At 31.1% G+C, this 23,638-nt stretch overlaps 1 long non-coding RNA gene across 1 annotated transcript; it reads left to right on the top strand.

Annotated features, from left to right (window-relative positions):
• The first annotated feature begins 854 nt into the window (after positions 1-854).
• On the top strand, positions 855-8,027 carry LOC134260983 (uncharacterized). The gene is made up of 2 exons (XR_009990694.1): positions 855-983; positions 7,936-8,027. It is a non-coding gene; the product is annotated as an uncharacterized LOC134260983 (long non-coding RNA).
• The last annotated feature ends 15,611 nt before the right edge of the window (positions 8,028-23,638 follow it).

Below are 23,638 nucleotides of genomic sequence, written 5' to 3' on the forward strand. Positions count from 1 at the left end.
AACAGATGTGCCCTTTATTTCAAATGCAACGGGATATTTTAAATCAACATTATGAATAGAAGTAACTATAATTATTGTTAATTGATAAAACATCGACGTTATATCTAAATGTCGAGATAAAGTTCACAGCAAGCGTCTTTTTTTCTTATGTAAAAGATTGTAAATAAATTCTTCCTCACGGGAATATGTAAAATTTAAAAGAACAGGTCACCTTATAAAGGAGCAGATTTAGTGTCCACAGAATCATAGAATTCTAAAAAGTTTGTTGGAAAGACCTTGTACCTTAAGAGTACATTGATGTTGTCAATGAGGAACTACGGCATCCTTCTAATATCAACTTTACAGTACTTTTATATAGAAACTAAGTGAATTTTGATAAAGTTATTTGGTGATGACCAATCAGAAGAAAGATAATTTTCGGACTTACTATTTTAGTTGAGAAGCTGATTAAAATATCCAGAAACCTGGTTTTTGATTAATTATGAGGAATGATTTTTAAAGTGTAGAAAAGTCATACGTTTTGATTTAAGTTACTCAATGAAATATTAAGCAAGCTTGATTGAATATATTATTTTACTGCAAATACTATAAAAGCTTGTTTATTCTTATGAATGTACATGCGTAAATGCAGCTAATACTGTAAAAGCACCTAACTATATAGCAAATACTGTAAAAAGGTCGTTTTTTGCCATGAGCATATATTAAATAGCACTAAGTTTTGTAAGATAATTTTATAATTATTTATAGGCAGCTAATTCTGTAAAATATTGTAAATCCACGTACGAAAGTATCATAAAAGCGTAAAAGTTTTATTTGTTACTATTTACAAAAACACAAGTACAGCGGATATCCGAGGAGAGCAGAATAATGTACTTATTTCCGTAATTCTGAGGATCGGGTGAACATTTTATCATTTGTATCATATAGTAACAAAATACGACTAACATATAATTACTGCACGAATATACCAGAAGAGTTTCACAGTAAGAATGTTTTATTGTCTTTTGGCAAGGTTTTCAATATTCACTTTGTGAATAAAAGTTGAATTCTTCTTAATAATGGTTTATCATTGAATAAAAAATTTCAAATAAAATAGAACAAAACTTGAGTGAAATTTTCAATTTTCTTCAATAAGTATTGCAAATATACAACCTTATTTATTTTTTTTAATATAATCATCATCATATACATGTAATACAGAAAAGTTTCAAGTCACGTATCGCCTCATTATAAAGACATCATAGATAAACAAACTCATTATCATACATGATATTATGAAACAGACCACAATAACAAGTCCGTGATTCACGATTCTGCAATTTTTTCTTATTTTCTCCACAGAAACGTGGACATACACGGGATCATTGTGATCTGCGTCATTAAGGAACGATAATTAATTAAAATGCTGATGCAGCACAATGTGGTTTTTCCACCCTATATTTTCACTCTTTAATTAAAAATACCTGCTTACAAACCAATTAAAACGCTAATTATGGAAAAAATATCCAAATATATTTGATCCAAAAATTATTTAAAATTTACATCGATTTTTGGATTCAATTTCGCTACAAAGCTAACATTGCTGGGCTCAGGTCCAAATTGACAACACTTAGGAGCCTGCATGAAGTTGCTTCGGTTTCCGAGTCTTATGATGAACTTCCTTGTCAACCTTTGCAAAACAAAAAAAAGTTTCTGATCACCTTGCAGGGTACCATTAATGTTGAAATACCCTTTGTATCTCGTGTTCAGAACTATTTACACTCCCAACTAACCTTCACTGCTAATAATAAAAAGAATACAAAAGATATTGCATATTAACAGTGTTGTGACAATTTATAATCTATTCAAATACTAATATACTACGACTATTGGGAATGTTGACATATTCCATGTAGGAGGATTTTACTTATTTTCAGCTCCCATTCTGTTTGATTCACCCCTCCACGCTTTATCAACATGAAGGCGACTTTTAAAAAACTAAATACAAAATGAAATACAAACATTTCGAAAACTTTGTCCTCATACTATTCAAAAGGGAGTTCTGCGGCCCCATTTATGCTCAAAATGTATTACTAAATCTGGAATTCTCAGAAATAGTTAAGTATCTCACCTTTATCCTTGTAACTCTATTTAAAATAATATAGTAACGAGGTCTTTTTAAAAACATTGTATGAATTGACGCTTTTTATTCCGTGTATAGAGGCTAACTTAAGCATATTGTTCAATTTAACATTGCAACTTTACGTCGCTATAAACTTGATACATTCGTGTAGTCCTAAAAAAATCAGGTTACGTAATTAGTTTTCTCGTTCAGAAATTTTTTTGTACCTGAAACAAGTCTGGCTTTGAGTTACGTGATTTCCTATATAAATTAGATCAGCGGTGTTAACAAACATGTTTACAACGTTCTGACATTTTGCGCAAGTAATTGTAGTAAAGAAACGAAATATAAGCAGATGTTAATATTTGTACATGTGTATTGTGTTTCTTTTTAACCAGTTTAATACTATAACATATATTATAAGTCTGTTGTTATTTTTCTGTGCCATCGTAATTGTCAGTTCTCAGAAACTACTAGTATCTATCTGCTTTTCCGCAGGCCTTGTAGAATGAATACTTTGGGGTTAAGTCTTAACATAACCTTTTGTAATATACATATCAATTCTTGAAGTTGAAAAATTACTCGCTTTTTATAAGTAATTTCCTCTTTCTTTGCTCTACTCACGGCAAAATTCCTAAATAACTTTTGATCCTCCTCTGCGTGGCAATGGCTGAAAAGAAGAAATAAATATTTCTAATGTAAAGAAATTCATTGCTTGCATCAGAATTATTGATGGAAATGTTATATACATATTTTCTGTAATTATGAAATAACTTGAACAATCAATAAACCTTAATTATAAGAATAAATGATAATAAAATCTGGTGACTGTAAACAAACCATGAGCAAAACATATAATAGTATTCTACAGGAAACCGCTGTTGATCAGAACTCTTTGCCTGTAACCAATTCCTACGGATAAAAAAAGACCATGAATGAGTTTTTGTTAAAATTGTTTGAATAAGTTCGTTTAATTAATAATTAAAATATTGTATGAACTGAGAACTTATGAAGAAAATGTCATAAACCTTTGTTTTGTTTCAAGAAAGCTGTCGAAAGGAAACGGAGTGTTAGAAAATGCGTGTAAAAGCCCTAATACATTTAATGAAATAAATTACTTGCACTAAAAAAATAAATGAAATAAAAGGAAAAACTTTGACTTTCTTTGCTTATTTCTACCTTATCATTTATATTATAGAAAAAGAAAATCTATCTGCAGATTTTGTATGAATTTCCGAGATAAACGTTATCTTGCTCTGATGAATGATATCACCATAAAAGGAAGAAGTAAGAAAACAACAGTAATGACTAAATTAAATAAAAAAAATAAATAATGTGTTATTTAGATAATGCACCTATATATCATAGAGATATATTTATACCTTTTCTGTTGATGTTAGAGCAGTACTTTGAATACTTACAACTAATTTAATAAATAATTTAATAAACTTATCAATTTATTTTACTTGTAAAATAAATTGAATATTACTTCTTGTGTACAAACTTAAATAAAACACCTTGTTATTATCAGAGATATATCGACAATGTTTTATAAATCGAGAATGTATTTACAGTTATTTCATTTATATGTCAACTCAGTTCATCCCATATCCCATATATGAACTGAGACTAAAGGACTTCGCAGAGTCTGGCACATCTGTTTCATATTTGGATGTTGTATTGACTTTAAGGACGATAATTAACAACTAACAACTAAACTGATGAAACACGAGATGACTTCAGCTTTAACATCATCAAGTCTCCTTATTTTTAAAAGTAGCAAAATTCTATTATCACCTGCTTCTAATGTTAATGTTTCCCAACTTTTTCGCTACTCTATAGAGATTGCTCTGAGTATGTTTAAAAGTTAAAAGCAATGCATTAATAAGTTTATGTTTAAAGATAGCAATTCTATATCGCCGTTATAATGACCTTGTTAGCAAATACAACCTATCTTTAGGTCGTGTTATGGCTAACTTGTTTCATACCAATTGTGAGTCCTATGTTTTTACATACTAGATTTGACTAGGGCATGTATCGTTGATCAAAGCATAAGGCTCACGGCGGGTGTGACCGGTCAACAGGGGATGCTTTCTTCTTCTATGCATCTGATCTCACCTTTGAAAAATCCAGGAGTGTTGATGCCCTCTTCATAGATTTGTATTGTTTATAGAATTCTTTTGACGTAGTACACTCTTTGTTATCTTTACTTTTTACAAACTGTAAAATCAAGTTGAAATACATGTGATTAAAAAAAAAATCATCTTCATATTAAACAACTTATGAGAAAATTACAAAGAAATTCAAAAAAGCTAATATTTTCTTACAGCTTATAGATTTTTGGCAATATACGTAAATATGAGATACATCATAATGCAAAATATTTGAAATTTATTAAGTAATACTTTGAGTATATTTAATTTAGTGATTCAGAGATTGTTCAAAGAACATCTACATGTGTATCTACATTTAAGCGTGGCTTTAAAAAGGCCTCAGTTGATTGTCAAATTGATTTCAAATAATTAAATAAACTGATTACATGCAAATAACAGTCGTTGTGTGTTAAAACCAAATGTAATTTTGGAGACAGACAGATCATTGTCAGTTTACTTGTAAATAAGTGTTGAAATGAACTCCCTTGTTAATTTCCTTACACTACTGCTGATGATGTAAGCATGATATTTAACAGTAAACAGGATGGGTTAATTGTATGAGTTGTGATGTATAGTAACTTGTCAAAAACAAAACTATAGGAGCAGAGATAAATTTCCACCACCCACTTAATTATCTGTTATTGAAATTTAACAATTAAAGTACATAGTAAAATCGGGGATGAAATTAAATGACTGATTCAATCAGCAATGGTATTTTTTTAAATAAAAAAAAACAAAACAACAACATAAAACTTAACACTAATCATCCACCGAAGCAGAGTGATCTACCCCCGATGTAAATGAGAAAAAATTGGAAAACGTTGAAAAAAATTTAATTCAAATTAAACTACTTTAAAATAAGTTAATTGCTATTAAATTAACCTTTCAGAAAAGTTAATCCCCCACAAGAAAACGTGATTCTTATGGTGGGTTGTTTTAGGCTTGTTATTTCACAGTTTGTTCAAGTATAGGAATTCACTCTTCAATGGTGTTGTTTTATTCAAATTGAATAGTGTTGTTTACGATAAATTTTTGTGGATGCTTTGTTTTAGTCTGTGTCACTCGGACTGATGCTTAAAGAAGTCTCATCCATTATTTTAATGATAGAAAGAGATTATACGCTTATAGTCTGGATTAAGAAAAGATGTACATATTTATCATCCAAAATCACCCATTATATTTTTATGCCCCCGTAAACGAAGTTTCGGGGGTATATAGTTTTTGTCGTGTCCGTCCGTCTCTCTGTCTGTCTCTCTGTCTCTCTGTTTGTCCGCAAAAACTTTAACCTTGCCCATAACTTTTGATTTAGTTGAGCTATGACTTTCATATTTCATATGTGTATTCCTTGTGATAAGACCTTTCTTTGGGTACCACCAAATTTGACCTTTTGACCTTGACCTTGGAGTTTGACCCACTTTTACATGAAAATTTACTTTTGCCATTTCTTTTGAACAGTAGACACCAGAACATTTATACTTCACATATGTAATGTTTGTTAAAAGATCTTTCATTGGATACCAACAACCTTGACCCTTTGACCTTGACCTTGTAGATTTCTGTACTTGTGAAAAAACTTTAACCTTGGCCATAACTTTTGAACGGTAAGATATAGGGCTTTCATACTTTATATATGTAATCCTTGTGAGAAGACTCCTTATTGGATACCAAGCACTTTTACCCTTTGACCTTGACCTTTGAGTTTGACCTACTTTTAAAAAGCAAACCTTGACCATAAATTTTAAAGGGTTAAGGCTTGTGCTCTCATACTTTACATATTTAATCCTTGTGACAAGACCTTTCATTTGCTAACAAGAAATATGACCCTTTGTCCTTGACCTTAGAGTTTGACCTACTTCAAAAAAAATTTTAACATTGGCCATAACTTCTGAACGGTTAGGGCTAAGGCTTCCATACTCTACATAAGTATTCTATGTGGCAAGATCTTTCATTGGATACCAATTACCTTGACCCTTTGACCTTGAGCTTGGAGATTTTGCACTGATTGGAAAAACTTTAACATTGGCCTACTTTCAAATTTCACAATTGTTTTCCAGTGAGAATACCCTACTTTTGGTACCATTAAATTTGCATTTAAGAAAAGTTTAATCTTTGCTATGTTGCCATACGGGGACATCAGTGTTTCACAAACACATCTTGTTTCTACATGAAATTGTAGTAATAATAGCTTTTCTTAAAAATGTCAATTTAAGGAACCGGATACGAATTTAAACATATATAATTTACTCGCAATTGTAGATCAAAGATATGCTTTAAGAAATTTTTATTTTTGATAGACAACATGTCTAGAAATTAAAGATATACTGGCCTACTAATCACATAATGATTGCCAATCTTATGATATATACAGGTACAAACAAACTAAGAATAACTTTCTGGAATTTTTTCTCGTTCAAAATCGAAATAGCTGACCAAGTTACGCAAATTTCAAAGTATTCTGAATTTTTATATATGAACAATTTACATTTTAAACAAATATTGTAAAAAAAATTATGTATTCGCAGTCCTACCATTATTTTTTGTTATAGTAAATACTATATGGTAATAAAATCATACCATATTTTTAACTTATCATGCAACACATTTTGGACTGTTTAAGAAAATGTGAGAACAACCCAATCCCTGGAATTTCTGATGAAACCCACAGTCATTCAACAAAAGGACATTGGGTACTACTACAACAAACCAATTCATAACTTTGTGTGGTATAATATTTCAGTCAAGTTGCGGAAGATGAGTGATTGTGACGTAGGAGAGGTTAATAATAAGATGCAATGTCCACATTCCCTAGCCCTTCATCCTAGTATGAACCGGAACAATCAGCTGGTTCAATCGTAATGATATAATGACCAATCACAGTTGTCGTACTATAGTAGTTAAACAGGGTATCGCGGATAACCACATACTTTACATTGTCTGAATTGCAGTTATAAGTCGTGAAGAAACACAGTCTAAATATAGATATACAAGTACTTCATGTATAAACTTGTTTGAGAAATTTGAACCACGCGTTTTTTTTTAAACGAATTCAAATGGATTTATGTTCTGACATGAGATTCTCTCATATTACGAGGAACCCGGATCTGTAAGAAAAATAAATGCTTTCATTTCTAAGAAGAAAAGATGATATCTTATTAAAGTTTATCAGAACCAGGTTGAGGTTGCTCATATATGCATATTAAATGGAACGCAGAAAAAAAATATTTAAGAAGTATATATTTCCTCATTGAAAGAGTCACATTTTTGTTTAAAGGCAAAAAATCGTATGTTGTACTAAAACTGAGACACACTAACACATTTTTTAAGACAGCAATGTACTGTAAACTTATGTTTTGTTTGTTTATGTCAGAATTATATTAGAGTTTTTGACAAATTATTCCTGTTAAAAGTTAAACATATTCGCAGGGTTATTCCTTAAGATCTATTATGATAATATATACATTTACAAAGAAACATTGATATTGATATATTTTTCTTAACTCAGTCTAAATATATATTTATAATAACTTGAAAGAAAGGTATCAAATTAATTTCAGTCAAACCCAAGGCGACTACTTGAAAAAAAAAGAAGATTTGAATTACATCATCCCAAAGTGGGTGAAGAAAACGTATAGAAGAAGAACTTGAAGAAATATTATAAAGTAAAACTATATATTTGTGCAGGTTTAATTAAAAGAAACACCGGAAGTAAAGAGGGAAGCAGGAAGGTCTCCTCAGCTTGGACAAGAACGTTCAAGAGTAGGATATAGGGGAAACTAACCAGGGGAGAGATCCAGTTTTATGATACTTAATAACGAATGGATAAGAGACGAATCTAAGGATCAGGGAACTATGTGTCAGTGTGTTCAAAGAGGAGATATAATTACATGCGTAAAAGTGTATTTATAATATTTAAAAATGATATCTACGAATTCTCGATTAAAATATTATTGTGCTTAGTGTCTAATAGCAATATCTCTATGATTTTTTTTTCTCTTAAGTTTACTTCAGAATGTCTCATTTCTATCAATTAAGCTAACACGTGCTATGGTAAATCTCAAACACTTCTTTAAAATCAATTAATAATCAAACAAATAAAGATTGGAAAAGTGAACTTTATTATAATGTAGATGATAAATAAGCTTAAAAGATACTTCTCTGTGATTCTGAGTTTCTTAAAAACTTTGAGAATATTAACATATATATTTAAAAATTGAGAAGAAGAACTAGATGAGATATGAGATGTGCAATACATTTAAAATAACTGTTAAACCAGAAATATATTCAGCTTGATTTGAATAAACACAAAGAATGCTAAAATGCAGAGAAAATAATAAACGAAATGTACAGCGCTTTTGGAAAAAAAATATGCAATAAAATTTGATATATATATTATTCATGTGTTTATTTTATTTTGAAATGCTGACCTTGATTTTTTATTGAATTTATTCATTTTTCAAATGAAATTTTTCAGATTTTAAAAGAAATATTTTTCCCTTAGAGCCAGAGAACGAATCTATAATTTTCTGCAAAAGAACATTATAGAGCAATGTACAAAGGTAATGAGTACTTGACCTTAACGACAATTACAAATAAGTGATACTTCAGTGGATGACTACAAAAAACTCGACTTCTTTGTTTGAATTGCACATGACTTTTATGTCAATTAGGGCGCACAGGATTTAAAGCATTCCTAATTTGGGGATGACCCGGTGCAATGTGACTACTTTAACTAATAGTAGTGACACGCGTTCACCTACTTACTTGTATTTATATATTTATATTAAAGTTACGGTGTGTAGACTCTACTGATGTTCTTTAATTTTTGTTTTATGACTTATTACTTTTTTGCCTATATTTTTGATCTTTTACATTTAAGTATTTATTTCTTATATAAAATTAGAAGCATATTTTACTTTTAAATTAAATTAAAACTATTATTTGAATTTCAGTATTGTTATCAAACATTTTAATTTATATTTTATCTTGTGTGTGACTGATAATTCCTGAGTTATTGAAATTGATATGTCGATACCCCCCAAAATTAAAATAAAAACATAATCTCCCTTGCACATTGGTAACAGCATTGTTCAGAGCATCTTTCTCATTTGATTATTATTAACATATAATATAGCCAACAAATCCCCCCGCCTGCATTTTCAATTAGTTGAACAAACACTGGCTACATTTTCCCAGTGTGAACATTCTAAAAACATTACGCACACGACGTGTAGGTGCGCGCGTGAGAGTAAAATCGACGTAAAAGTTGCCAAGCTTGCAGACCAAATTAGAGCAGAGAATTTCTGTCAATTTTAGGGTGAAAATATTGGTATGACCTTGCTGTAAAATAACGGTTTCAGATATACATTGACAACAACCGAGAGAGAGAGAAAAATACAAAATAAGATATTCCCAGAAATCACATATGACATTGGCCTCTAAAATTTTAATGGTTTGATGCATTAGTGAATATTTTTGTTTCACTTAGCAATTCAATTGAACCATTGTAATGTACCATTGCTTATTAAATTTCAAAGTTAAAATGCGGAAAACGATGTCTAGACATTTCAACCACGGAAAAAATATGTGACTTATAAAATTAGCATAAAGTGTCATCTGGAAAACCAATGTTGATGCTATTTTTTAAAAAAAAGTTGGTTTTCAACCCCTAATCACTTCCATGGTGAAAAATCGGAAGTCAACTTAGTAATCTTTCAAAATGTCATTTGGCTACTGATTATAGGGTGTAGAAGTTCGTTTATAGAACTACATTATTGTTTGAGTAAAAAAAAGACTCTGAAACTTATCGTAGATCAAGGAACAACCGATACTATTAAAGAAGTAAAGCGGGTTTTCTGTAGAAAAACAATTTTTTTAATCCTCCAAAACACCGAACCCGTCCATTCCCCATTCAAACACTATGTTAAAAATCGAATTCAAAATCCTTAATGCCTCTTGAACTACATGTATAAGACACTCTTAACATATTAATTCTAAAATATGCCTACTGTTTCAAATGTATGAAAGAAATTAGGGAACCATTTTAAAAAAAAAAAAAAGAAAAACGTTTTATTCCCTTTTGCTTTCAGGGTGAAAATTGAATTATATGAATCCTTATTGCACATTTCGTTAGATTCTCAAAATTCAAAACTATCCAAAAAATGAATAGGCTGCTGAGAAAAAAAAAAACACAATAGGAGTTCAGAGACGCAGGTTTTAATTTTATTAGAAGAAACGGCTTCCAAGCGCCTATAGGGTAAAACAGAATTCCCAAAGCTCACTGCAAACCAGGGCCCGAGAAACTGAGAAAAGTTTCCTTCTGAATACGTATCTTAGGTTCTATTTTTCAATCATGTTTAAAAACCTGCAGGTTTGTATAATAATCAAACAGAATCAGAAAGAATTTTGATTTTCAATCTGGAGGCAATTGGGGGTAAAAAAGAGGTTTTTCTACAAAAGAAAATTTGCTTCCATAATGGTTTCCTCTTTTTGCAACAACGAGTTCCTCTTGCCTTGCGAGAGATAACTGCTGGGATCAAGACCATATACTGAAGTCTAATTTTCAAATCATTATAACAGATGAAATAACTTTTAAAATAAAACAGAATTTTCATCACTTGTCTGTTTTGATCATTTTACGAAGCTGCAGGTTTTTAAACATGGTTATAAAAACTTGCAATATTCAAAAGGAAAATTTTGCATGACTTTAGTCCATTCTCAGTTTATGTTATCGGGCCCGAGCGATTTGAACAATAAGCAAATACATATTATTTTTAAATTTGAGTGCTTGAACTTTTGGATCAAATACGTATCGTCCACACACTTGACCTCTATTTGCTAAATGTCCGTGGTATTTTGTGAAGGTTATCAGTGACCACCAGTTCTGAAAGCTTCCATCTCATGAGGAAGTTTGTTTTTGTGTATGAAGAAGAGTTCCTTCCTGTTTTTAATCTCTGATGTCTTATGATGAATGTGTTTTTGTCAAGTCAACATATTTATTTGTTTAAATATTATTTCCTTGTATGACATATTATGCATATATCATCATCGAACTTGTTATGCAAATAAATAGTGAAAAAAAAATCAGTCAATTGACGTAATATGAGAAAGAATTTAGGGAGGTTAAATTCTACAAATATATTATGCATGCGCACAAAGACAAAAAATACTAAAGTCTAGTATATCAAAACATTTCAAGTGTTCTCCAGAGAGGCAATACTTCATTGCCTCTCTACAGAGGTTACAATATTCATTTGTCAACACACAAACCAATAAATGATTTATAAATAAAAGAGTCTTTCAAATCTAAAATATAATTTTTTTTATCATGCGATGTTTCAAGTGCAATGTCAACATAGCATGTGGTTAAAAAAAGAAATGGGACATTTATTTTAAGATTTGGCCAAGGTCTTTGGAAAAGAGTGTCATTAAAAGGAATTATTTATCTAACAGCACTCTACCAAACAGATAATATATTTCATTCTCAGTGTAAAGCTGTCACAGATCTAAGAACTTCAAAGGAAACAATGTTATGGGTTGCGTTGAACAAAGAATTCCTTTTTCCATAGCATATAACTTTCATCAGAATCATCAGAAATTGATTTAGCTAGAGAAATACATAATACCTTAAAAAAATTATAGGCCTCGTTTATTTTATATTAGATTATCATTATATTGTTAGATATGCAATTGAGAAAAATCTCTCTTTCTTTCTCTCTCAGATGTTCATATTTTTTAAAATACATGTAGTTAAAATATTTATTTTTTTTTAAATACAAGTATTCAAAGCTGTTTTTCTTATTATCAATAATATTTCATTGGTGGTTTCTGGCAACATTCATTTCACTTTGAATCGAATTTAAATGGCTTATATAATATCAAACAGGTGATATATTGATATACCTGTGAACTTACGAGTTGTATGAGTTTTCAAGAAAATAATAATACATGTTGTCTAGAAATTATTGTACAATTTACAAGCTTACATCGATAATCTCTCTCTTCTGTCGAGTCTTGCAATCATATATTGAAAACCTTCCAAAATAGGTGAAAAAACAAAATAAGCAGAATTTGTGCAATATCTGTTACGTGAAAAGAAGAAAACACTTGCTGTGGCCTTCAACTCGACATTAGGATATATTGAAGACGTATTGTCAATGAACAATGATGGTAATTTCCATTCTTATGTCGATACTATATATCCTGCTGAGCTTGAGATAAAAGATACCACAAAGTCTGACACATCTGTTTCATATTTGGATATTTTACTTGAAAAAGACGTTAATGGTAATATAACAACCAAGCTCAATGATAAACGTGATGATTTAACTTTTCTATCGTCAACTTCCCTTACTAATGCAGCCAGCTACACACGCAGTTTTTATATCTCAGTTGATTCGATACGGAAGAGCATCCTCAATTTCTAAAACGAGGTAAATTGCTGACAAACAAGTTGATAAAAGAAGAATATCAGCAGTCTCGTTTAAATTCATCATTTCGTAAGTTCTATGGTCGATACAAGGGATCTTGTTAGTAAATACAATTTATCATTGAGTCAAATGCTGACTGACTTTTTTAATGCTAATTGTTAGTACATTATTTACATTTATTCAATGAATTGACGACAGCTTTTCCCCTTATTTTCCGATCATGACAAGGAGCACACGGCGGGTGTGACCGGTTGGCAGGGGATGCTCACTCCTCCATGGCACCTGATCCCACCTCTGATGTTTTGGAGGTCCCAATTTGCTCTGCTCCTATTTTGTTTTGTTTTATGGACTTTTGATCTTGAATACAGTTCGTTATCTCCATATGTTTCATTGAAGAAACAACAAGTGTAAAAAGAAATGATCGTGATCAATGATTATCTAATCGTGCTACTCTAAATGTGAATACATGTAATATATCATATTTCAATAAATGTTATATAAAAATGTTAAAATGTTTTTTTTTTTCTGTAAATAAAACAAAATTTGAAACAAAGGGCCATGATCCACAACGCATACCTGACTCAATATCACTCAGCTGTTTTTATCAGAATATTTTTTTCTATTATGTATTTCTATGTGCAACTATTTTGTGGTCTTACTATTCCCCCGGGAGAGTATTTGAAACAAATTTAAATGTTCACTATCTGAGCATGCTTCCATATCAAAATGATTCATCATGTCTTTGCTGTTAATGAAAAGAAAAGTTTACAAAGATTATTTTCCTAAATGTTAATTTTCCTATGTTAAACGTTAATCCCCCTTTGTGGCCCTTCCCTAACTCCTTTGGGGATTTGAATTTTAATGTAAGTTATAATGACTCCACTTTTATCCTCGATCCATGACTGCGGTCCAACACTAACACTGGGGTTAATAGTACAATCTTGAATATACATTATCTAAGAATGTGTTCAATCATAAATTTGCTCAAGAATAATATTCTTAAAGATTTTCCCTAATATACCCCCAAATAAAAACATTGATCCCCTACTATGACCCCACTTTACTCCAAGGGGAGGGGATCGTGATTTAAAGAAAATTGAATCTTCATTACCCAAGGATGTTTCTATGTCGATGTTACTGATCAAGGATCCACTGTTCCTGAAAAGATCCCCTTTAACAGTTTTTTCTCCATTTTCTGCAAAAAATTGAATCCAAATTTGATTAAACAATCTTGAATTTACACTTCCTGAAGATACTTCCATTTCTGTTTGTCTATTCAGGGTTTGTTCTCCTAGAGAAGAAATTAATGTTTAAAAGATTTTTCCTATTTTATTCCTCCTAACCTTTGATCAGCCATAGAAGACACATCCAACCCCCGAGGGTAATGATTTGAACAAACCTGAATCTACACTACGTACAGAAAAGAAAGATGTTTAAAGTCTCATTTTCTTGACCAAGTGCTTCTTGAGAAGATATTTGAAATAGTTCTTAATTATCTTCTCTACAAAAGGCGTTACCCTTCATTTTAACAAACGCCAATTTCCTCTTGCATTAAGGATGCTTTGTGACAAGTTTGGTTGAAAATTAGTTTTGGAGAAGAAGTCAAAAATGTGAACAGTTAACAGACGAACAGTTAACAGACAAACAGAAAGACTATAATCAAAAATTAATGCGATGAAAAAGTTCAGCTTCAGCTTTCAGCTCAGGTGAGCTAAAATTATTTTATCAATATACATTAGTCCATTAAATAATATAGTATTCATCTTCATTAAAGCTGTTTAATATTTTTAATGCTTTAAATCCTGCAAAAGAAGAAAGGGAATGACCTTTTACAAAGATAGAAGTGATGAGGTATGTACCTTGTTTTTACCAGCCTAAGAATCAAGTGCTGTCACTTTCAATAATCGGACAATTCATATGGCGAATGAATACAGCTGATGTTGTTGACAGCGCTAGCTTTCTGCGATGAATTTTAACAAGATTTCTGTTAGTAATTTCGCTCTAACAAATCACTCGCAGGGGCAAAATTTGCCTTTTCATTAATAATTTGTTATTCATTATTGACAATTTAAGTACAAAAAATTACATTAAGCTTTGAAGTCCGATAAAAAAAGCAATATAAGATGATGGATTATTGATACTATTTTATCCCATTATAAATGAAGCAACAGTGAACCAAGTCTCGTTTAAAGTTGTTTTACGGTGTTGAAATTATTCGATAAAAGATAATGACAGTAAAGTGTGAGATGACAATTTGAACTTGAAGGCTTTTGCATATTATTGATAAGTTTAACTGGCATAGCTGCAATGTCAACTACTAGTATCTTCATTTGACATGGACAAAATCTGCAACAAGGCCAATGATACTGCATTACGACTATTATTATATTATTCTCTATTGAGAAGTTGATGGCTCGTTTCAATACTCACCCTCTTGAGGGGGAGTATTGAAACGAGCCATCAACTTCTCAATAGAGAATACGACTATTACACAACAAAACTATGTCTCAAGAATGTAAGATTGGTTGATTGATTGTATGTTGTTTAAAGTCCCATTCGAAAATTTTTCACTCATATAGAGACCGTATGCTGGTGAAGGGCTTCAAATTAAGACCTATACTCGGCACTCGGGGCCATTGAGCAGTAAGGGTTCTTTATCGTGCCAACGCCTACCGTCACATGGGACCTACGTTTTTAAGGTCATATCCGAAAGACCTGTGACTTTCATTTCTAAAGTAAGAATATAAGATTTTGACATTAAACAGCAATGCTTCTTTAAGTGTTCTGCTCTAAATGTACGCTTGTTCTTTTGAACCTGGATAGCGAAGAAACCAAAAAAGTTATTTTGCTTAAATAAAATTTCGTTAACTTGTATCAAACTAAGTAAAAAATGAACAGGTCGGCACATGAGCTCCCAGAATGAAAATGAAAATTTTAGAATCTTATTGCTCATCAGCAGGACATTTTATGTTGATAGATGAAATGGGTACTGCTTAAAATGTACAAGGAGTTCTATAAAACCCAGATTTTTATTGTGAAATTACCTTACTCAGATCATCCCTCATCTTGCACAAAATTGGATGGTTACTGTGTGTTGGCTACTGTAAAAAAAAGTTTTACGACCCCATTTGGTTCCAAGGTAAAAAAAAAATGAAAATAACGAAACCTTATAACACATATGTACAGTGCACCATCATTCATCTTGCAAAGACAAATGGCTTCTGCATAAAATGTAAGTGGGATTTGGAAAACCATTTTTTTTTTTTAAATAATAATTTTTCCATCCCATTTTGGTGTTCAGGATGAGAATGTGCAAATGTGCAAGGCACCGTCCATAATGTTAAAAAATAAATATTGGTTACTTCTTAAATTGTAAAAGGAAGTGTAGAATGATAAAAAGATATGCCAGGTGAAAAGGGCGGACAGGGAAAACAATAATGCACCCGAACAATCTTTTAAAAAAAAGACAGGAATAAATATGTTTTGACAATAAGTAAAGAATGTTACGCAATCGTTTTCAAGCCATATACAAGGAAAACTAACAAATTTCCTACGCTTTATTTGTTCTAATTGATTTTGCTATACGGATTGCATGAAGGGAGAAAAATCGACAAGCTCATATGCCAATGACCTGCTGCTAATGCATTTAAAAGCTGTTGGCATGGGTGTCAATGTTCGATTGTACAATTCCCTAACTACTTTGCATGTTCAATAATACGAATGTTTGAAAGCGTATAAGGACGATAGTATTTTATCTGCCATTTCATTTGCCATGCTTGGCTAATTTTGCTGACAACAAACGCTGCATGGATTCTGGATTGTGGCCAGGAGTATATACGGTAGTAAATAAGATTTCTACTCAGGCAAAATAGGGTGAATTGTTGCATTAAGAAGCATTGGAGTTCAATGTATTTGTGCGATCAGAATAAGGACATGGATTAAAGGAAAAATTGCAAGAGCGGAGAGGTTAACCATTCATACTACGTTGACACAAAACATGAGGAGCAACAACTTTTATTTGTAATCGATTAATGCTTGTTTGAAATAAATCTTTTTATTAATTTAAATGCCAGCCTCCAATCCATTTTTAAAGACATTAAGCAAACAAATTAATTTTTAAAATAAATTAAATATATGATTACTTTTTTCATCGTGCACTTCAAATGGCTGAAAAGAAATTGCAACTCCGCAAATACAGGAAAATCGTTGAAATACTAACATCGGAGAAACTCACAACCATGTTTGTTTGGAGAAGACAGCTTACTTTAAAATTAAACTTTATGTCCTATATAAAATTAGAAGTTTGCATGAATTTTGATAGATATTTATCTTCTTATGACTCGGGTGAAAACACACTTAAACATAGTTTTAACCTTCCACGATTAACATACAATATTGGTCTGTACTCAGTTTACTTGAATACCTTTGTATAGACAAACTAAACTTTGTGTAGAAACCAACTAAAATCACAAACGTGATAAAATTCAAATTTTGCAGGTTACATTTTGCTATTTTCTTCTTTCAGTCTTTACTTGTATACAGTTGCTACATAAACTACATGTCCTCTCTGCTGTGTCAATTTAAATACTTAACTATTGTAGTGTGTGATCAGATGAAACCTGAACGATACTTTTATAGAATAATGTAAGGAAATGATCACTACCATACACTTACTGCCACTTCTGATTGAAGCACGGAAGCCATTACTTGTTAGCTATTTTTCATTTCAGTGATCCAGTGGCGGAAGTGCGATGTATGGTACACCGGAAACGAGGCTTCCTCTACTCCGTTCCTCAGAGGTTAACGGTATCAGAAGCATTTATTTCATCAGAAGGTGGAATTTGAATTTCACATTATATAAAGTGTATAGACGGAATTAACTGTTTGATTATCATTGAAAAAATCTTTTTTATATATAGGGAATAGACTAATGTGTCGAATTCTGCATTTGATTTTGAAAATAAAAGGGGTAATTTCAAAGGTCGGAAAGTCGATTTGTATTCAATTACATGTATAGTTACTAATAAAGTGCAAAAAGATAAAGATTTGTTATGTTTATACGGTTTTACATATTAATTTTACAGAGTTTTAAGGTAAGTTAACGTTAATTGTCCCATTTGTCATTTGTCTCTTGGTATAGGTATGTATTGGTGGTACGGGGTATTTACTTGCTGGTCAAAATCGTCAAAGTCAATATAGGACAACCAGCTACAAATAGAGTTTTAGTTGAATTTTTAAGTTAAGTAGTATCATTTTTATAAGTTTACCAGTATTAGAAGCAAAGTATGAAAACAGAGTAAGGGGAAAATGTTTTACGACCTGTTGCAATTGTCTAAGAAGTCTAAATGTGAGATATCGTGCTGTAATAACGTGAATCTACTTTATTCTCCAACAAATTCAGTGTACATCAATCAGCATGCAAACTATCGGCAGCTTCGTCTGTTCATACAAAACATGAAGAAGGTTTTAGCTCCCTGCAGAAATATGAACAGATATTAAGCGTTTTATCAATCGTTAAAGGTATCTTTGATATTTTTACATGCTGTGAAGTTTATGAATTACTTATCTTGTTATTCCTTATGCAATTAACATACTCTCACCTAAATACGATAATTTAATTAGATATTATCTTGTTCAATAAAAATATTATCCATGTAAGCAGCTAGGATCCTACCGAAATATCTAGGATATGTCAAATATGTGTTTTCTTTTCAATTTGCAGAATTTTGCTGACTTGGTATATATCATAATAGGGTACTTGAATAGCGGAAAATTGGGAAAACCAAATAAATTCTAAAATGGTCAGTGCCGGAAATTTATATCCATGTCATGGTTAAATCAGGCATAGTCATTAGAAATGTGCAGATCAATATCAATTTGAAATAAATATTTCCTTGTTAAATGTTTATTTTTGTATGTTTGAAGATTTTATCCCGTTTCCAAATTTTTTGAAAGATATGATGATTTATTCAATCTCAATTGTTCATTTCCTCAATAATTGAAATGTAATTTTTCTCTGTACTAGCTTCTATACTTAGCGAAGCGAGTTTTAAAAATTTTCTGAAAGAGCATTTAAAATAAGCCTTTGATCACACTTCAATTTCAAAAATATGTGCTTCAGTCGTTACGTTCTGAAATATATAATCAATTTAATTACTCAATGTTAATCTTTAAAAAGTGTAAATAACAGAACATTTAAAAGTAACTATGACTGGGAAAAATACTTATATCTATTATTATGTTATTTTAAGAATCATATATTTATACACTTGTTATTATGTACATGCAAAGAAACATACATGTACGACTTATAATTTAATCGACATTTAACAGACATGGGATAAATATACAGGTAGGCCTTATTTTATTGAAAAATGTAAACATTGAGGATACTTGACAGGAAAATTCTTAAAAGTAATGTTAATATCCATATATTTTACCGTTTCATTAAATTATTAGCAAAAGATGTTGATTTTTTTGTATATTTCTAATTGAAATTAATTGTTTCATACTGAAGCATACTTCTTGCTTGACCCATTATACAGTGTATGTGTATTTAGTTTTTGCACCTCGAGTACTATAAATATTAATGCTTTACTATATATACAATGTACGTTGTAAGTAAAGATATAAATAGAACCGACGCAATGAGAATATGTATATACAGCATATAAGAAAAGTGTAACAATGCAAAATGTTTATTATGTGTCATGTATGTTGAAAATGAGCATAATTTAACTGTGTCTAATTTTTATGCATGTATCATTTAATGCCCAGTCTTTTACTTTTATGTCTGTTCTATCTATATCAACATACATGCATATATATATATATAAGTAGGTATAAAAACCAGGTCATGGTTACCTTCTAAATATAAACCTTATGCAATGATCAGTACATAGATTTTGTTCGTTTAATAAAACATTGCACGTATATAAAGAGGAAATGTTTTGCCTGACGTTTGACAGGAAGATAAATTACAAGAATATGCTTATAAGTATTAAATATATTATTAACCTCTATGAAATATATATGATATGATCTATCTTTATATATGTCTTTTTCATAGACTTTCTTGAAAGGAATTAAGTTGCACATTCACTGATAATTAATGATAATTAACTTTCCTTGAAGCCTTTAAGTCATTCAACCGTAATGAAAATGATTTACAGAAAAAGATACCTGTATTTGAAGAGTCGTGGGGTTGATTCAACGTGTAATAATGACACTAAATTCAAAGATTGTATCAAATAATTTAAAAGAGCAGATCGTAGTTCTCTCCGTGTAACTAATCTCAGATCCCCAATAAATACAGAGTAATACCAAGAGACATTTTATCTCAGCTGATAGCTAGATTTCATTTCGCGTTGTCAGCAAATCTGTATCGAAAAGAAATGTCCAATAACACAAGTCAACGCTAAGCCGTCAAGTCAACTGTTTTCATTCATCAAGATTTCTACCGAGAGTACAAAAAAAAAGAAATCTGCGCATTTCTCTTACATTTTTTCCCTCTATCGTGACGGAATTGGCTATCATTAAGGACACTTTGGATGCATTCTCGCCAGCAGATAGCAGTACTACTACTTAATCATCTGATAATGGGAAGGGGACTGACAAAGACGTAGAAAATGCAACATTACCGAACGCGAGAGATAAGTATTAACACTGCAAAGACACATCGCAATCTCAAAAGAAAATCAGCTGAAATCAGTTATAGGAAATCCTATTTCTTCTCAATTTTGTGAAACAATCCAACTGTAATGAACGCAACTTGGATCATATCATAAATTTAAAAAATACTGATTACAAATGCATTTTACGCTTCTTAATCCCATGTCCAGGTTTTATACAAAATAGATTTTAATAAGTCTTTGTGGACACTCTTTGATCATAACTTAAGTTTGTGCAAAATTTTCTCCTTTACAAAGTCGAAGGGTTTACAACATCAGTTCAGTTTATTGAAGTCAAGAGACATACATCTCATAGACAACATCATAATACTCTAATTTTTCAATGACCTAAGTATGAGGGGATGTTATTCACACAAAGAGCCGTGAACTGGACACTTATGCCTGTGACCTTGTTCTTAATATTCAAATGAGTTTGATGTCATAAATACTTTAGTCATATATTGCTCCTATCTGACCAGGAAAAAAAATGTATTTCAACAAAATTATGAAACTAAAAGGACCAAGGGTTACAACACTTACCTCTTCAGAGGATATTGCTTTATCAAAGAGGAAGATTTTTATATCTAAAAATATTTTTGTATCAAAAATAATTCTTCCAACATTTTATAGAGTTAAAAATTGATCTTTTTTGTTACCCAACCCATCTCCAAGGTCATTATTTGAAGTTACTAGTAAATAAAATGGAAAATAAGGAGTTTTTGCAAAATCTAAGCTATCATGGCTTTGTTATTTTTGAGAAGATTTTAAAAGATTAAAATATGTTATTAGTTAAAGCTCACTTGAGTATTTAGCTCAGATAAGCTTAAACTAGTCAATTTTGCAGAAAAAAAGTTTGGAACAAAGAGAATAAGTTCCCAATCTACATTTGTATGCTTCAATGGCATACCACTACTCTATTCAATTTCATTTTAGGTATGAGCTTTTTTTCTGGGGAAAAATGACTTTTTCATCCCAGAGAATTTGCTTCAATAAGTGGTATTGATCAATTTACGCAGATAAAAAAATCTCTCAGTTCATTCTAAACTGTTCACAAAATGATAAGATACTTCTGAATAAACCTTTGCGTGCAGTTAATTTTAGCAAGGCGTTGCATGCAGGAAATTCATATAAAGAACAAACAGTTATAGTCTTGTAATTATATATTTTCCAGACCTCGACAAGTGTGTGTTGTATCTTCAGTAGCACACGATAAAACACTGTTCAATTATACCACCAATACAAGCAAATTTTGTAGAAATCATGTTATGGATATTGGCAAAATGCACGTGCATCACCCCTTAGTACATCTTGCTCGAAGACCTTAAACTAAGAATAGACTTCAGTCAAATATTGACTTTTGATATCTTTCAAGAGTTTTATTTAACCATTTTGCTTTGCAAAGTTTTGCAATTTTGAATAACATAATTTCAAACGTATTTTAAAAATTTTGTTTCAGTATTAAGAATAATTTCAAAAGTTATATATTGTTTTGAAATTTTGACTTAAATCCTTTGACAATAGTAGAGGACTCGATCACGGAATAATTAAAACTTTTCTTAATCTAAGACATCTATATATGCCAGTTAAATATACTAGTATTAACGCATGCTAAGACGGCGGAAATCAAACAAAATATCCAAGGAATTAATTAACTTTCGCATGAAGAGTATTTCTATGTATCCAGGAAAGATCAGAATAATTAAACTGAACAGACAATCCTAAGACAGGAAGTCCTATTCTTACTGTTCTTTTCAGTACGGACTTTATTTGTTTTTTATATACATTATATTCCTCTAAAGAACAATATATTGAAAGGCCAAGCGCAACAGATTCAAACCTCTTTACAATTCAGGACTTTATAGGTTTACGCAGAAGTCTTAAAGGAAAACAAAAGCCTCAGATTGGCTATAAAACTGTTTTTATTAAATTTTCTGTTATTTTGTATCACCACCAAGGGCAATCTTCTTGACAGTAGATAATCAGCCGCTATGATACGTTATAAGACCATATTTTCCTGACAACTGTTCATTTTACCCCATTAATATAGAATATTCCGCCTCTCATATAAACAACAAAAGAAACTCTGAAATATAAAAAAGAAGATGACAAAAATGTGTTTTTATCCACAATATTTAAAACTCATGACTAGTTTACTAGTTGAGGACATTGGAGACCAGGGAAAGTGGTGCAGTTATGTTACCATGTCAAACATATCTAGCGTTGTATACTAGTACACACAAACACAGTTGAAATTTGGTATCTCGAATACCGATTTCTCGAAAGACGATGAGAGGATAGCGAAGAAAATTCAAACTTAAAAGTCCATTCAAACAATATAAACCGGAAGCAGAGCGAACGCAGACCTCCAAAACATAAAAGGTTTAATCAGGTGTCATGGAGATATAAGTATCGCCTGCCGAATGGTTACTTTCGCGGTGTTCTCCTTGTCATGATCGGAAAAATCCGTAGTCAACAATTGCCATGAAAAAAGAGTCAGCATTCGACTTAATCATAGTTTGTACTAGCTGACAAAGTCAATGTACCGACCATAAAACTTACGACTTGAAACTTATGTCTTTGTACCATCAACTCATTTTGGAAGTTCTTGGTACGTTGAACATATTCTTGTTTCGAATCAACTGGGAGATGGAAACCACAGATAGTGCTACAGAAGTAAGAAAAGTTAACGATAGCCAGATAGCCAAGTTTTACTTTTCACGTGTGACATAAAGATTTGTAAGATAACCATTAAGGTCTTTTTATAGTAAAAAATTTGATTATGAAATAGATGTGTTATAATTTGTTCTATCTTTTATTTCAAATTCACTGCATGGGGTATATCGAGTCGACATATGACTGAAAGTAACTATTGTTAATTAATCGTGTCCCGTTGATATACCGGTATACGAGGGTTGTCCAAAAAGTTCGTGGACAATGACGTTTTTGTCAAAATATATGGTTCTATATAAATCTGTTGTATATCAAAACATTTCTTATGAAAAAACAATTCAGAATGATATAATTTTTATTGATGGAACTTAAATCGGGGTCTTAAAAGATCGCGGATAGTGCGCACGCACCAAGGTTAAAATGACATAAACTCTGATATAAAGTGTTCAGATTAAAACGATTTTTTTCTATATAAAACAAGTCAAAAATTAATAAAAAAAAATTATGTAACACGAATAAAGAGGCTATAATCATTTTATGATATCCTAAGTATCGCTTACTATAATAGACAGTACAAATGCTAAACAAAAACCCTAACAAATATGTGTCAAAACTCGA

Source organism: Saccostrea cucullata, unplaced genomic scaffold (assembly GCF_032062105.1).
Source record: "Saccostrea cucullata isolate Sc308-1 unplaced genomic scaffold, CSIRO_AGI_Scuc_v1 ctg603, whole genome shotgun sequence".
Lineage (NCBI taxonomy): Eukaryota > Metazoa > Mollusca > Bivalvia > Ostreida > Ostreidae > Saccostrea > Saccostrea cuccullata.